The sequence below is a fragment of the Podarcis melisellensis genome (assembly GCF_964234715.1).
Source record: "Podarcis melisellensis genome assembly, chromosome: 7".
Taxonomy (NCBI): Eukaryota; Metazoa; Chordata; class Lepidosauria; order Squamata; family Lacertidae; genus Podarcis; species Podarcis melisellensis.
The window spans coordinates 86,688,183-86,700,584 of NC_138539.1; the positions used below are offsets into that span (position 1 = coordinate 86,688,183).

The 12,402-nt window shown below is 42.0% G+C and overlaps 2 pseudogenes across 2 annotated transcripts; both read right to left on the reverse strand.

Annotated features, from left to right (window-relative positions):
* Nucleotides 1-1,091: 1,091 nt before the first annotated feature.
* On the reverse strand, nucleotides 1,092-4,054 carry LOC309373520 (protocadherin gamma-A6 pseudogene; annotated as a pseudogene). Its single transcript has one exon. The product of its transcript is annotated as a protocadherin gamma-A6 pseudogene (transcript).
* Nucleotides 4,055-7,788: 3,734 nt separating this feature from the next.
* Nucleotides 7,789-10,583, reverse strand: LOC309373508 (protocadherin gamma-B1 pseudogene; annotated as a pseudogene). The gene has a single exon. The product of its transcript is annotated as a protocadherin gamma-B1 pseudogene (transcript).
* Between the last annotated feature and the right edge of the window lie 1,819 nt (nucleotides 10,584-12,402).

Sequence of the window (12,402 nt, forward strand, 5' to 3'; positions counted from 1 at the left end):
GAAGGCAACATACGACACCTTCTCTGGGGTTCAAAATTCTACTCCTACCTTACACTGGAAATCTCATTAAAATAGAAAATACCCCCCAACGCCGTTTGTGTGTTGCTGCTGTAGTTCAATAGCGGATGAAGGTTGCAAATTACAACGAGCATTATGCAACCAATCTTACAATTGCTTGTAAATTTCTTCCCAGAGTCCCCTCACCATTGAATCTCCTCATTTTATCATGCTAAAATATACCAACAGCCAAAATAACTCAGCCAATAAAAGGGTTAAGTAAATTCATTATTACTTTTAAAAAAAGAAGTCTTGTAGCAATGAGAATATCAGTATCAGCTTACTGGTGGGCGGTTGTGTATGTAGTGGAAAGAGGTTATTGGTGGAAAGATGGGAATGAACACTTATTTGTCATAGGATACTTGGCCCTAGTTTTCACGGAGGCAGACAACAACTTACCAGTAGCAAGGCAGGTGAGAGCTCACATTTATATACTTATTTATTGATAGAGGTTTCTTAAACCACCCACTATTTGGAAGTGTAATAAAAATATGAAATAAAAGCCAAATACAACATACTAAGTTAAAACAATTAAGAATGCATTAAATCAGGAACTCACCTGCTGCACATGAAAATAGGATGAGCCTAGCCTTCTCCCTATCTCCTTTACATGATAGTTTCAATATGTAGTGAACTATGTTTTTTTTTATAGATGTGCACAAGATTCTGTGAGCCTCCACCAGCAGTCCAAAGTAAGAGACAAAGACAGATCATCTGATGCATCAAGATAAAGATTTGATGAAAGAAGATACTTCACAGAAGGATCACGTATAAAGTAATAACTAAAAGAAGGGGGAGCTGAAAGTAATAGAAAGAAGACTGACATAGTTCTGAATATAATGAGAAAGCAGAGGCAGACAGGAAATATATTCTAATATTAAGAAAACCAAAAATCATGTTAATCTAAAATTATTTGCTCACCTGGACTACGATTAAGCCTTCATTGTTCAAGTTTAAATCTTCACCAGGTAGGATTGGATCCTTCGCTTCACAAGCTTCTTTATTGCTCAGAGTATTGGAATAATTTGCCTTTCTAGAGTCTGTAGTGAGAGAAACCTCCTGGCAGTAGGAGTGCAGAAATGCTCGGACTCCGTCAATCCCCACAAACTGTGAGATAGGAGCGCCACTGAAATTCACACTCCCCGACTCAAGCAGCTGAGAATTTCTCCACCTGTGCAACCTGATGGCCAATAACACAAGGAGGAAGATGAGGAACAAGCAGGAGACAAAAGCCACTGCAAGGACCAGGTAGAAGGTGAGATCAGACGGAGGCTCTACAGGAACTGAGATGCTGCTCAGATCTGACAGGATTGCAGGGATGGTGTCAGCCAGCACCACAGTCAGAGTGGCTGAAGCAGAGAGAGGTGGCTGCCCATTGTCCTTGACTAAAACCACCAGGCTTTGCTTGAGGGCATCTTTCTCCAGAAAGAAGCGGGCCGTCCTGATCTCTCCCGTGTGGAGCCCCAGAGTGAAGAGCCCTGGCTCGGTGGCCTTGATCAGCTGGTAGGAGAGCCAGGCATTCTGGCCAGAGTCTGCATCCACGGCCACCACCTTAGTGATCAGGTAGCCTGGCTCAGAGGAGCGAGGGGCCAGCTCTATCCCTGTGGAGCCGTCAGTGGGAGGGGAGGGGTAAAGAATTTGGGGAGCATTGTCATTCTGGTCCAGGATGAAGAGAGTCACTGAGACATTGGAGCTGAGTGGTGGAGAACCTCCGTCCTGGGCCTTTACACGGAACCGAATGTCTCGAAACTCTTCATAATCAAAGGAGGTCAGAGCATATATAACCCCCGTCTCAGAGTTAATGGAGAGGTAGGAGGAGAGGCGGGAGTCACTTCTTTGGTCATCAGTGATGGAATATGTTATTCTGGCATTTTCTTCCCAGTCAAGATCATTTGCTCTTAAGGAAGAGACCATGGCTCCTCTTTGGTTATTCTCAACAAAATAGAAAGTATAGTCTGTTTTTTCAAAGAGGGGTGGGTTGTCATTTGTGTCTAAAACATGAAGTGTGATAACTGTGACTGCAGAAAGAGGGGGGACTCCATGGTCAGTAACAGTGACAGTAATATTGAAGACTGACACCTGTTCCCTGTCAAGGGCACCATCAGTCACCAAACTGTAAAAGTTATCCATGGACTTCTTTAGCTGGAAAGGGAGATTGCTAGGGATTGAACATGTGATTTCCCCATTGATTCCTGAATCTCTGTCTTGGACATTTAATATGGCAATTACCGTTTGGGATGGTGAACTTTCAAGTATGGTGTTGGTGGCAAAGTTAACTGATAATTCAGGTGCATTGTCATTCAGATCCGTAACAGATATCACAACTTTTGATCTGTCACTCAGGCCTCCTCCATCTTTGGCTTGTATCTCAAATGCATATAAAGATGATTCCTCATAATCAAGATTCCCAATAAGGATGATTTCACCTGTTGTGGAATTTAACAGAAACATTTGGGAGTCTCGCTTTGTGATTTGTTGGAAAGAGTATTTAATGTCTCCATTGATTCCTTCATCCATATCAGTGGCTCTCGCTGTCAAAACTGTGGACCACTTGGGAATATTCTCACTGATAGTCACTTCATAGAGAGGTTGGCTGAAAACTGGTGCATTGTCATTTGCATCAATAACAACAATGTGGATTTGTAATGTGCCAGACCTGATAGGATCACCTCCATCAGTAGCTGTGAGAAGCAAATCATAAGCTGATTGTTCCTCTCTGTCCAGTGACTTTTCCAACATAAGTTCAGCAAGTCTGGCACCATTTTCTTCTGTTTGCACATGCAAAGCAAAATGGCTGCTGCCTGTGAGTTGGTAGCTCTGCACTGAATTTATCCCCCAATCTGGATCTTGAGCTTTGGGTAGAGGGATCTGGAATCCAGGTGTAGATGCCTCATTGATTTCCAGCTCCTGTTCCCATAGAGGGAAGTGGGGAGCATTATCATTTATATCCGTAATTTCCACTTCAATTCCATAAAGCTTCAATTTGCTTTCAACAAGAACCTGAAACTTCAACATACATTTCTCTGCCTCTCCACAAATTTCCTCTCTATCTATTCTCTCAGATATCTGCAAATGGCCATTGTTGGCATTCAAAGAAAAGTATTGAATCATACCTACGGGGAAAACAATGCGCAGTCCATGGTCTGGGAGCTGCTTGCCATCCATTCCCAGGTCCTTTGCAATATTCCCCACGGAAGAGCCTTTGTGCATCTCTTCCGGAATGGAGTAGTGGATCTGCCCAGAAACTGCCTTCCAAGAAAACATCATGAAAAGGCACTGGAAGATTCCCTTTCTGCAATTCCACAGCCTCTGAATTCCTTCCATCCTTGCAGCAGGTTAAACACCCTTAGATTTTCGTTCAAATGATAATGTCTCCAACTCTTTTCTAAGGAAAATGCACTTCCATTTCTTCTTTGCACTGACAAGCAGCTTGTTCCTTCAGATATTTTGTGTTTGTGTTTAACGGAAAGGCAACTTCAATTGGGCAGGATTTCTCATTTCTCCTCTGTTCTGGTGAACAGTGACACCCAGAGGATCAAGCCCAAAGTGCAAAAACTTCTCTTTTGAAAATTAAATAAACACCATTTCACTGTACTATTGCTATTATATGCAGATATAGCTAGGATAACTTTATTCTTTTTCCTTAGAATTTACCCACTAAGGATAAATAGGAGTGACGACTTTTGTTGCTGTAATCATATTGAAAAGGAGCAGGAAAGACAAGTGTGTTTAGGGTTCCTGCCCTACCCCATTACTAGAAATTCTGGAATAAATGTTATGGATCTTTCTCAGTAATGTTTTCGGCTGGCTTTTCTAAGGGAATATTCAATAGATTTTTTCTTGATGGAGAAACAACACTAGTAAACCACCAGTACATCCTTTTGACCTCTGGCACTTCACTCCTCGCAGCTCCTATTTGTTCATTCACATCTCTAGGCTGTTCATCTTCAAACTGAATTTTTATTTTTTAGGTATATGTGTTACATAAGCCCTACTTGGGCATACACTGTCCGTACATGAACAAACACCTGAGGAGAAATATGGAGTGCTTCTTAGTCCCTTCCTGTCCAGCATTTCATCTGTACACAATCTAGATAACTCCATGAATTTGAGGACCAAGGTGTGAGGTGGGGAGCTCACCATCATGTTTTCTTTGCTTACCCTTGAGGAGATGGTTCAAATAAGGCTGTACTGGGTAGGAGATGCACATCATGAATGCCCCAGTTCAAACCAAACTTCAACCATGAGTTCATTAGTTGTCCTTGGGCAAGACTCCCTTCCTCCTCTCTCTCTGGTTGAGTTCACACAGCAGTTTCCTCCATTTCCCTGATGTTTCCCTAACTATTAATTTCTGCATTATATTCAAGTTTTCACATGGCATAAAATCCACTTCGATTCCATGTTATTTAATTGCAGGAAAAAATCCATTTGCTGCTCCCTTAAACCAGAAAATCGCAGGAGTAAAGTGATGAAATTTAGGGCTGTATACATGGGAGAATGAATACATGCACAGCTATGGGTGGAATAGTGGCAATGTTATCCAATGATGTTCATTGTTGTGTCACACCACACACACTGGTGTGAATGAAATTTAGTGGAACATGATATATTGTTCATATATTGATATGCTGATATACTGGTCAAAATAGGCCATGTGAATGGATGATTGGAAAACAGAACAGAAGCACTAGTGTTCTAGTCAGGAAAACTAATGCAATATTTGCCACATCTAAATGCATCCTCTCTCCATCTCATCCACAACATGAGGGAAATAATGCTGATCTATCTTTCTGGATTATTGAAGAGTTACAAGGGAATCTATATCAACCATTTTCTACACTAAAGTGCTCTATAAACACCAAGTATGGACTGTACAGTGCAAAGAAGGCCATGTCCTCCTTAATTTATTGCTCATATTGTGCCTAGAAGAAAATAAAGCCAAGACGAATGCTATTAAAGCCAATTATTATTACCACACCACTTCACATTACAGAGATAAAAAGAAACAGGAAGAGATTGGTGGCACACGCAATGGGGTGGAGCTGTGGAGTGACCCTCCAACACTAGCGTTGTTGCTGGGGCTTACCTGGTCAGGGCTGGGCTGACACAACTGTGTGGTTGGGGCTGTGCAGGTGCACCAGCAGCCGTGCTAGATGTTCCCACAGTTAAAATCACATGACTCCAGCCTCACTGCTGCCCCATCCAGGTAGGCAACAGTGCGTGGGGGTGGGGGTGAATTCACCAGCTGCCCACCACCATGCATGTCACTACTACAGGTGGATAACTTTCAATGGCAGCTTATGAGCTCATGTGTGACAAGCAGAGGTAGATGGTTTTCAGTCATCTTTCTTGGAGAGCTTGATGCCCTTCTGCTTCTTGTTCTACAAAATCAGCAGGACTACTAAAACTGCTATACTGAATTTGCTGAATGCTTTCCGCTGGCCACGTGACCCAGAAGTGTCTTCGGACGGCGCCGGCTCACGGCCTCTTGAGCGAGATGAACACGCAACCCTAGAGTCGGACATAACTGGCCCATACGGGCAGGCGTACCTTTACCTTTACCTTTTCCCCCAGAAGACAGAAAATCAAGAATCCGATCCACTAAGCAATGCCATAAAAGTTTCTTTCAAAATTAGTCTTCATCTTTCACTACAAAATATGCACTGGCAACGAACCTTTCGACACATTAGGCACAATCCAGCATTAATGTACATGAAGCAGCAAATACAGGGTGTGCAGCTGTATGCCCTTGCCAGATTGCCTTTCCATGGGAAAGCATTCCCAGCCAAAGATGTGAGAGGGCATCTAACATTGTTATGACTCAATAGACATTTGTCACCTATGTTACTACAGCATGGAAGCATGACTGGAGATGGTATAGGTGGAAATACTAGCCACATGCACACTCACATACATACATACTGTTGACCACAACTGTTCCAACTGGACATAATTTCTAATCATACATTGCAAATGCTCTTAGCTGTTCTGACTGTTAAGGAAAGGAGGAATACTGTACTGATGCAGGTAATGAGACCACCAGGAATGCCTCCACTGAAGATCTTGGTGAACAGTTGAATTGATATGAGAACAATCATTATCTAGAACAATCTTGTGCTAAGTTGTTTTAGAAAGGATGAGGTAGAATATTGGAGAATTTAGGAGTGCTTCATTAATCTTTTTGTGACATATTGGGACAGTTTCCTTTGGGAGGTTGTGGACTCCCCTTCCTTGGAGGTTTTTTTAGCAGAGGTTGGATGGCCACCTGCCATGGATGCTCTAGCTGAGATTCCTGCATTGCAGGGGGTTGGACCCGATGACCCTTGGGTCCCTTGCAACTCTATGACTCCATGAGAGAAAGTCTAATTGCACCACTCATTGATCAGATACAGGCTGTACACGAGCTCTTTTCATTCCGCAACCAGCATGCAGTCACAGGACCTGAGGGGTTGCTTGTACTATTGACAGCTTTCACCAATACTTCACCATATCATACATTGTGCTTTTCCAATCAGACCCAACTTTGTATGAGCTTTAATTTGTTTTAATCTATTCTGTTGTGATTTTAACTTTCTGTGTGCTTTAAAGTATGGTTGCCATTTAAAAAATATTACTTTTTAAAATAATTTTTAACAATATAAAAGTTTAATAATGTAGAACATTTCTATACTCTCAATATGAAAAATACAAAAACACAGATCTCCATTGTTCGTTTAAAACTTCCTTGTCTCAAACCACAAAACAGGCTTTTAGTTCTTCCTTCAACCCTTTAATGTTCAATTTCCCTTCCCTTCTTCTTGAAGCCAAAAAGCAGCTCACGCACTGAAAGTAATTTATCACCAGCTGATGGACAAATCTCCCTCAGTTATAAATTATAACCGTTCCAAACATAATTAAGAAAGGGAGGCTGTTGCAGATCCCATACCCATCACAGCTCTTTCATGGCTTTGGGGCAAGATGTAAATTCCTCAGCTCTCAAGTCACTTAACCCCCATCCGAGTTCCTAGGAGCTGACTGCTTCTTGGTCTCTTGACAACAGAAACAGCTTTTTCAAAACACCAGAGATTAACCTCTTGTTCACTCTTTTTTCCAAATGAATTTGGGAACCAAGACTTATGTCTGGCTATCCTCAATCACCATGTAATTATCTCTGTTGGCAGACCGCCAACAAAAGATGTTCAATCCGCTATTTCCTTCCCCACAACACATAAAAAGCTCCCCACAAACTTCCTAATATTTAGTTTAATAATGAGAAGTTGGCCAATAAATAGAAATTTTTCAAACTTCTTGAAGAATATACAATGTAATATATTTTTATGTCTGTTTTTCTGTTTTTTTAAGACAGAACATTAAAACATTAAAATTCAATTTTCGTCATACTACGAAGGAAGGAAGGAAGGAAGGAAGGAAGGAAGGAAGGAAGGAAGGAAGGAAGGAAGGAAAAGCACTGTCTCTACTCAAACATGCTATGCAATCCTGTGAGATTGTCACCCTAAGTCAGCATGCAAATGTGCATCTGGATAATTCTGACAGAGGCTCCCCCCAACTTGCAATTTTGCCCTTCAACAACTGCTAGATGGCCCATTCCATTAGCTTGATCTGCAGCAGTAGTAGCTCAGTACTACTCCCTACCTACTTCCCTGATAACATGGCCTGAATTGTCTGGGTGCCAGTTTGATAGCATCCACTGTTTACAATTAAACTCTCAAAGAAGTGATAACACCAAATTCCCTATAAAGAACATGAAATATAACTCACCGTGCTGTCATTTTCCTGTTCAGAAATTAAATTGCCTCCACTGACCATCAAAGAAATGTCAGAGTTGCCATTGCAAAGGAGGTTCTCTGCTATTTGGACAGTGGGCTGCAGGAAAGTCAACTCATTTCTCCTGGATTCAGAGGACAGACAGACCTGGTAGGAATAAGGCAAAGTTCCGTCCTCATAATTGGGTGGGAATATGGCACCAGCCTTTGAATGGGGGTCAGGAATAAAGCACTGAAGGAAAGTGGGGTTCCTTGACCTTCGAAGCTTCATCAGAATGGTCAGAATCACCGTCACCAGGAACAGAAAAGACACCAAGGTCAAGGCCAATACCAAATAAAACTGTAGATCAGACTGATATTCTGAGTCATTTGGTTGGGAGTTCATTTCTGGAAGAGCCTCCTGGAAGTTCTCAGCAAACACCAGGCTCAAAGTTGTGGTGGCTGAGAGAGGAGGATGCCCATTGTCCTTCACCAGGATGACCAGCCTCTGCTTCACTGCATCTCTCTCAAGTAATGCTCGGACTGTTTGCACCTCTCCTGTGTGGGAGCCAATGCTGAAGAGTGAGGGCTCTGTGGCCTGCAGGAGATGGAAGGAGAGCCAGGCATTGTGTCCCGAATCAGAGTCCACGGCCACCACCTTCGTCACCAGATAACCCGACTCAGCTGACCGAGGCACCATCTCAAAGAAAGGTGAGTCCACTGTTGACTGTGAGGGGTACAGGATCTGCGGAGCGTTATCATTTCGATCCAAAACACATACTGTCACTGTGGCACTGCTATTGAGTGGTGGAGAACCTCCATCTTGGGCCTTCACTTGAATCTGAAACTCCCTGAATTGCTCATAGTCAAAGGAGCGTTGGGCATAGATGATCCCGGTCTCAGAGTTAATGGAGACATAGGAGGAGAGAGGCAGGTCCTTGATGTTGCTGTTAAGGATGGAGTAAGTGATTCTGGCATTGCGATCCAGATCTGGGTCAGAGGCCTTGATGTGGAAAATTGAAGCTCCAGATGGGTTATTCTCTGGAACGTAGGCAGTGTAGGAAGATTTTTCAAAGGCTGGTGGGTTATCATTGATATCTGAGATCTGTATTGATATGGATTTGTGTGTGGAGAGTGGAGGTGTGCCTTTGTCTGTGGCTGTGATTGTAATATTATACTCGGGAATTCTTTCTCTGTCAAGGGCACCATCTATGAGGAGCTTGAAATAATTATCCGAAGATGAGACTATCAGGAAAGGTACAAGTTCCTTCAGGTGACAGGTGACTTCTCCATTATCCCCAGAATCCCTGTCCTGAACTTTAATGAGAGCAATCACAGCTCCAGATGCGACATCTTCAGGAACGGGGCTGGACACGGATGTAAGGATCACATCTGGAGCATTGTCGTTCTCATCAAGAACCTCAATCTCCACATTGCAATGTGCCACCAAGCCTCCTCCATCACTTGCCTGAATTTTCATCACATATTTTTGTCTGTCCTCAAAATCAACACTTTCTATGAGTGTAATTGTTCCATCTCTGGGATCCAGATGAAACCTCTGCTTGGCTGTTTTTGGGATGTCACTGAATGTATAAGTGATCTCAGCATATGACCCTTCATCACTGTCAGATGCTTTGACTTGAAGCACAGAGGTTCCTTTGGGTGCACTCTCCTTCAGGCTCACTTTATATGTTGCCTGGGTGAAAACAGGGGCATTGTCATTAATATCAATAACTGTTACCAATATTTTGGCTGTTCCGGTTTTTGGAGGTTCTCCACCATCCATGGCTGTAAGGACCATGTGATGCATCTGTTCTTTTTCCCTGTCCAGTTGTTTCTGCAGTACTAATTCTGCATATTTTCCGCCATCATTGCCAGCTTGAATTTCCAGTTTGAAATATGGAGTTGAGCTCAACTGATAATTCTGGAGGGAGTTCATTCCGATATCATCATCTTCAGCATTTCCAAGAGCGAATCGATTTCCCGGCAGAGTAGATTCACTCAATTTGAGATCAATATTTTCATTCTGGAAATGTGGGGCATTATCATTGATGTCCTGGATAAAAATATTTACGTGGAAAATATTCAAAGGATTGTGTGCCACAACTTCTAATTTAAGGACACAAGTAGATGATTCCCCACAAATCTCTTCCCGGTCTATCCTCTCATTCACATACAGGTTGCCATTTTGTTCATTTAGATCAAAGAATTGCTTTTCTGAAGAAATACCAAGCTTGCGCTTTGACAGCTCTCTGAGATCCAACCCCAGATCTTTAGCAAGGTTCCCCACAAAGGAGCCCTGCTCTGCTTCCTCTGGAACTGAATACTGAACCTGCTCAGCCCCCACCTGGCAGAAGAACACAGACCAGAATATGAACAGAAACAGTACTTGCCTCCTGGTGATCTTCCTTGTTCTCTCTGCCTGCTTTACTTCCATCCCATCCATTGCCTTTCCTGATTTCCTCCTCCTTTCACTTCAGTTTTCAAGACTTCCAGTACACTTATTTGTGATATAACAGAAATATTGTTCTTTTGATTTGATCTTTGGGAAGCTGAGAACTTTCCTTTCTCGAGCGGCTTTTAAAATAAAAGCTTTTCCTTTCTGCTCAGTTGAAATGTTAAGAGAAACTCCTCCAAGACTCTCAGAAATGCTGAGCCATGGCTGCTCCCAGGCTGTCCAACAGTGACACTCTGAGTCCACACGGGGAACTGCTTTTGCTATTTCTGTAATTCTTCATGGAATTTTTCTCTAAGGTAGGGAATTGCTTGTAATACAAGTTCACCTTTAACTGCAATCAGAAACAAATTTCTTCTCCATCACTTGTGTGCATCCTCTTCGCTTCCCAGTCCCTCACCATTCAGCATCATTGCTTTATTTTCTTTCTTTAAAAAGAAATGAAAAAAAAAACCAAGAAAACCATAGGAATAGTAGAGAGGGGATGCCTGTTGGTGAGGAGGGCTCATCATAAATAGAAGGTTTGTTTCCAGAGCCGTCTAAAGAAATTGTGGTATTCTAGATCATTTAAGGAGTGTAATTCCTTATCAGGGTACACAGGGTTTGTCAATGTCTCCTTTATTGGATCAGGAGGCAGAGGGAAATACACTTGACATGCTCTCTGGCAGGAAATTCCACTTCTGTGCATACTCAGGAACATCATTTCTGGTTCAAGGTTAGGACTTTCCTACCTCTGCCCATTGACAGTTACTACCATCACCCCACACAAAAGGGCTTTTTTTTACTTGAAAAGGGGAAGAAATGGCAGGGAGGTTTAGCTAACGGTACTGATGAACCCCATTTTATGCTTGAAATTAATTTGAAGAAAACTGGGTCCTCGCTGAATTAAAGTGATTAAAAAAGATGGGAGAACTTATATTTAAAATCTTCCCATAGGACCTGGACTAAAGCTAGCTGCACTCTTTATAAAATAGATAACATGTAATACATTATTATGTTATTTGCTATCTGTCTTTCATCCAGTTTAAACATAGCATTAATATCTCTATACTTTTGCATTATTCTGTTTAAAAAGTTTCTGTAAAGAAATAAAATACTGAAAGACCAAACTAACCAATGTGCATTTGATTAATGTGATCAAAATATTTTACCACTTGTATTTACAATAATGCAATGCAACTATTCCAAGCACCATTTCCCCCCACAATGTTCCTAAGTAATAAATCATTTCCGGTTTCTCTCATACAATTCTGTGTGAATCAAAGCATCCCCTCCCCGCTCCAGTGTAGTTTTCATTAGGCAATTAATGGACTTCCAGGACATTGTCACAAATGGTCACCCCTACAATATCTCCAAAGTTCAGCCCCTACCACTTACAGCTGTGTGAATAACTTGGCACAAGCCATATGATGTTGTTTGGGGACATCTCTCTATCCCAGGACCGTTTTCTTGTGAGTTTCTTAATGGGGTCAGAAACACATCCCACAAATAAGTGTTGTCCAGCTTGGGATGTTTGGACATTGTCAAGCACTCTTCTTCTGACACCACAGGCACATATATTTCCTGGATTCAAAATTCTACCCTCACCTTACATTGGAAATCTCATTGGGGTAGAAACACCCCCCCCCCCAAAAAAAAAGTTGCTGTTGTTTTCTGACACAGGGTGAAAGTTCCAAGTTATAAGGAGCATAATGCAACCAATCTTACATACAATTGCTCGCATTTTTTCTTTTTTATTCCCACAGTCCCCTCCCCAATTAAGTCTCCTTATCTTATCATTCTAAAATGTACAAACATCAATAATATCTCAGTCAATAAAAGGTTAAGTAAAACCGTAACTGCTTTTGGAAAATGACATAACAAGCCTTTTGGCAATGGGAATATCAATACATATCAGCTTTCTGGAGGGAGTGTAGTGGAAAGGGGTTACTTACTATCAGAGACATCCCTATGAAGTACCATGGACATGCAAACAAGTCCACCAAAGTTACTTGCTGACTAGATGTTTGACTAACCTATCTGTCCATGCAGACCACAGTAGGTATTTGTAGTGTACAAGCTGCTTGAAAAAAAAAAGAAAAATGAATCAGTTTGCTTCCCGTTTAAGAGCTTGTCTGCCTGAATGACTGGAGTGGACACTGACTTCTC